A 5,344-nucleotide genomic window follows, 5' to 3' on the forward strand; every position below is an offset into this window, starting at 1 on the left:
CGGCCCGGCCGTGACGTCACCGCCGGCTCCCCTCGGGGAGGGCGGGCCGGGCCGGGAGCCGGGGGGGCTTCCCGGCGCTGTCCCGGAGGGATAGGGGCACGATGGAGGGCAGCAGGAGCAGGAGGAGGGGGAGCAGGAGCAGGACCAGGAGCAGGTGGCGCTGCGGCCGCGGAGTCGCTCCCCGGGCGGCAGCGGGGACTCCACGCGCGCCGCTCCGAACGCGCCTTTACGTGAAGGGACGGGGCGGGATCGCCCCGGCTGGGGGATAACGCTGTGCTTCCCGATTTACTTTTGCTCCCTCCGGGAAGGGTTAATGGGCATGGTTCCTAAAAAAAAAAGATAAGGTAATTCTGTCTCGTTTGCGCTCTCGGCGAGCGCCAGACCCGTGGGGAAGGGGGCGAGCAGCGGGGGCTCACGGGGGCGGCGCTGCCCTGGGACACATTTAACACAGAACCACAAAACCAGTGGGCTTGGAAAAGACCTCCAAGATCATCGAATCCAGCCTGCGACCCATCACCCAGGTGTTTAAACCAGCGGCAGGTACTGCCCCTTCCCGGATTCTGCAGAGCTCCAGAGACATACTTCTGTCTCATAAACTGAATATTCCCGGTGCTCCCTTTTATTTCAGCCTCTTCCACCGACTGCTGTTTTCAAAGCACAGATACTCGAAGCTGTGCAGAGGCGATTTTTGTCCCTAAATCCCAAAGAGCAGAAAGAAATCAAAATAATTTTTTTTTTCCAATCCCCTATGCGGATGTATTTTTGACCTCAAAGTCCCCTCAGAAATTATTACAACTTAATGAACTCTAAAGCCCCAACTCCTAGGGAAGGGCCAAGCGCTTGGAAAGGTAACAGGGCTGCGTTGTTGTGGCTTAAATCCGAGGTAGTTTCCAAAATCGTGTTGGTCACAGGAAATGCAAGGAAAGGCGTTGATGAACAGACACCATTAATTGTGATCTTGAACATAGATGAGTAAAGAATATCTGCTTTCTTACAGAGCGAGAGTCATGTTCGTGATAAATCAAACTGTCTGCAGGGATCTTTGTCTCTCACTGGACAGAATTCCACCTGTAGGTTCCTCGGGATCTCTCTGCAGAAGGACTACAATCTAACACTGCCCAAGTTGAGGATAGTTCTCTCAGAGATGTCTCTGCTCAGGGCTGGTAGTCTCTCCCTGACACCATAGATCCAGAGCATTTCTGGATATTTGACTCGAGCTTTCTGTATTTAATTTCTTGGTATGACGTCTGTGCCCATTTAGGAATTCATTACTTGATTTGTGTTTATTCTTTATGCAGTGTGTTGTGTATTTAAGAATTTAAATGAAATTATTTTCGGCTTTGTCTCTTGGATGTCTCCTCTGTAGCTATAGGAGTGTCATCTTTTAAGGCAAGGGGTATTAATTGTGGTTCATTTGTTATGTGGTCTCTGCTCTTCATAGAGAACTCAGGGAGTGAATTTTGTTCTTAGAAAACTACTTTCCTGTTGAAAGTTGTGCTGTTTATTATCTGATTGACTTGCAGATTCAGCCATACTGATTATCCATCCATATCCACATAGAAAAGTCATGTTATATGTGCAACATAATTGTGTGGGTACCCAAAAATGGAGAGTATTTCATTACTGGAAATCCAAACTGTATTTATTTTATTTTTAAGGGAACTCAGACTTGAAGTTTTTATTTTTGAAGATTTTATTACTTTGTATTAATGACAGAATCATTAAAAATAATGAGGTTTATGCATGCTATGAGGTGTAGCTGAGCTGCAGCCTTGGCCTTGGGCCTTGAAATCTTATTTCATCTTGAGCTCAACGCTGGCTGTGTTCTCTTACAAGAGCAGAGGTTTGATGTCACTCTGTTGGCCTGTGTCTGGTTCAGTTTTGATGACAGCTCCTAGTCATGAATCAGGTTTACGACTGGAACTTCTAGGAATTCTTTAACGAGAAACATCATTTTAAAAGTAAATAAAAACCCAGTGGAAGCTCAATATTCTTACCAGCTTTTTTGCGTGTGTCGTGTTGCCGTGATGGTGAGCTATGTGTGTAATGGTGGAGTTTTAAAAATAAATATAACTGTTGTCCTCTCTTGTGTCTGTTTTGGGTGTTTTCAGCCTTCCAGGGAGTGACTGGGAAGGCAGAGGAGAGCTTGTGCCCCACGGGTAAAGCTGAAGTCAATCCATGGGAGCTGCAACCATGGAATCCAGGTTAAACTAAGGAAAGGGCCAGGTGAGCCCTGCAGGTCCCTCCCAGGGAAATGGTTGGAGTCTGTGATATACACTCAGTCTTAATTCTTACCTTAGTGTTTCTGTGGGTCGGGAGGATTTTTTCCCATTTTTTTGAGCACTAACATGTGCTTTTGGAGTGAACCAGATACCTTTATGTGCCATAAGCTCATGTAAATTAATGAGGATGTACAATCTGAGTGAGAATCCAAATGCCAACAAAGGTAAATTGTTTTGAGGATATTCTGCTTATTTGAAACCTGAAGTTAAAATAACCGATAATTAAGTTAGTCTCTTGAAATGGGTATGTGCATTTGTGCATTTTCTAATTTATGCAATTATGAGCAGCATCTTTTTTAAAGTGTTGTTATGTTCTTGTAGAGCACTTTAAAAAAAAAGATTCATATGCAGAATGCACCTGCTGTCACGGATTATATTCAAATAAGAGGTTAATTAAAGTGAAGAAACTAGTTTGTTTAGATGGGATATTGGGAAGAAATCCTTCCCTGTGAGGGTGGGGAGGCCCTGGCACAGGTTGCCCAGAGAAGCTGTGGCTGCCCCATCCCTGGAAGTGTCCAAGGCCAGGTAGGACGGGGCTTGGATCAACCTGGGATAGTGGTCTGTGATTTTGTCTAAGGTTCTTCCCAGTATCCCACCTAACCCTGCCCTCTGGCAGTGGGAAGACATTCCCCCTTGTCCTGTCACTCCAGGCCCTTGTAAATAGTCTTTCTCTGTGTTTTTCCTGTCGGCTCCTTCAGGCACTGTAAGGCCACAGTTAGGTCACCCCAAAGCTTCTCTTCTCCAGGCTGATCAATCCCAATTCTCTCAGCCTTTCCTCACAGCAGAGCTGCTCCATCCCTCTGATCATTGTGGTGCCGCCTCTGGACTCGCTCCAGCAGCTCCATGTCCTTCCTGTGCTGGGCCCCAGAGCTGGAGGCAGCTCTGCAGAGGGGGGTCTCACCTGAGTGGGGCAGAGGGGCAGAATCCCCCCTTCCCTGCTGCCCAGGCTGTGGGATCGGCACGGGGGTGGGTTCTGGGATAAGAGTGCTGGGAAAGCTTCCACTGGAGTGCTGGGAAAGCTTTCCCTGCTCAGCTCTGGGTGCGCGGGGGGCCCAGGGAGAGGGTGTTGCGAAAGGGGTGGGACGGGGGTGGGTCTGATGCTTTCGTAGGATTCCCAGAACTGAGGCACGGAGTGACTGTTCCCAGTTCAATGGGTCAGTGCCGTGTACTCAGGAGTTGCACTAAAAGAAAGTGACGTTCTGCTCTTGCCACACTTTGCAAGAAAAGCTCCTGAGAGCGAAGTTTCCAAATGTGCTCTGGAAATAGGATCCCCCCGCGGGCAGCTGCTCCGTGCCCCCCTCGTATGCTGGGGGAGGTGCTGCCAACCCCGCAGCAGTTGTTCCTCAGCGTATTTTCCGTTCTCTGTTCAGGATTCACAGAGCCCCGAGCTCGGCCAGTGGTCTGTCACTGCTATTACTCTGCAAACAGAGCGCGCTGGAAGGATAATTGCAAAAAACACGGGGCAAGCTGTGGAAATAGCACTTATGCTAAAGAGGAGTATGGCTGGTGGGCTCACAGAGTCAGGTTCATTAACAGATAACAATCACACGCATATCACATGCTAATTGACATCAAAACACCTGATTATTCTTAGGTGAGAAGCGCAACAAACTTTTTTTCCCATGGAATTTTTGTCAGTCTTCCAAACTTCTGAGAAAACCTGTGGTTTGGCAGTCAGTGGGCTGCCTTATTAGCCCTGTATTCGGCCATTTTACCTGTATTTTTTACAGTGTGTATCCCCATGGAGTATAAGCATATTCTTTCTCTTATGGTGTATAAACATCCCCTGGACTTTTTGTTGCCCCCACCCCAGTGTGTGGTACCTGCTCATACACCTGTCCCAGCACCGAGAGTGCAGACCCCGCTCTCTCTCTGCAATATTGTCCTTTAAACTCTCTTTTTACATACCAAGGACTCCTTGCATCCAAGCCCCTCAGTAAAGTCCCTTTTTCATGTCCGAAAATGTCCTAAACCTGGTTGTGGAGTTTTTCCCTTGGCTCCCTGGTCTTCTGAGGTGCCAGTCCTCTGGCAGTGCCATCCCCTTCCTGACTGCCACCAGCCCGTCCCATGCAGAGCTCCCTGTGATGTGCAGCCCCCTCTGCCAGCCTGGCCCTAGCTGATCCATGACCCTTGAAAAGGGAGCTCTTCCAGGAAGGACCTTTTTCCTGGCGCATTGCATGTGTGTGTTCTGGATAGCTCCTGTATGAGGAGATGGGAGGGATGAGGGCACGTGCTCTGCTCTCTATTTCTGGCTGCAGAGGCACAGTGTGCCCTGTTGGTCACATTTGTTGTCCTGCTTTCCTGGTGGCATTTCCAGGTGTTCCACACGGTTGTCAGAGAGGCCAGAGTGTGAGAATGGAGGAATCACAGAGCACTTTGACAGCCCTGGTGAACATACCCCGGGAATGTCAGTTTTAGACATCTGAAAGCAGTGATGGTTTTTTTCCTCCCAAAATAGAAACAAAAGAAACTCTTTGATAGCTGAATCACCTCCTGACTGAAGAAAGTGTCTGTTCTATTGTGTTCTCCATGCTGTGATCCAGTAATTGCTCTCTGACTTTATAAGGAAAGATCTTGAGCACTCCCAACACTCCAGGCAACTTCTCCGCGCTCGGGAAGCACTTCTGTAGAAATCACTTTTTGAGTTGTGTCAGAAGCGTTGCTGCTTGCAGAGGATCTTGGGGATGGTCCTTTCATGAGCCTGGCTAAGGAGCCACAAGAACTGTGGATTTGGGAATGGTTTTACCTGTCACTCAGCCCAAGCCAGGGATCACATCTCATTTGGTGCAGTAAGTTGCTGTTCCATAGAGCAGTAGTTGGTAGTGGCTGAGGTGAGGTTGCACATTACTCCTGGTTTGGCCCAGTTTGTGGAGACTGGGAAAATAACGAGTGACTTTCCCTTTCCTCCTCTCAGGCACCTTTAGCATATTGCAGGCAGCTTTGCCAGCTTGGCTGGCAGGAGTTTTGACTAATGCTCTACCCTTCTTGTTTTGTCTTGTAATTTCAGTCCACATGGACTCAAGGCTGGTCGTTGGCTTCTTCATTTCATTTCATTTCATTTC

The sequence above is a fragment of the Corapipo altera genome, unplaced genomic scaffold, assembly GCF_003945725.1.
Source record: "Corapipo altera isolate COAL_440 unplaced genomic scaffold, ASM394572v1 180, whole genome shotgun sequence".
Taxonomy (NCBI): Eukaryota; Metazoa; Chordata; class Aves; order Passeriformes; family Pipridae; genus Corapipo; species Corapipo altera.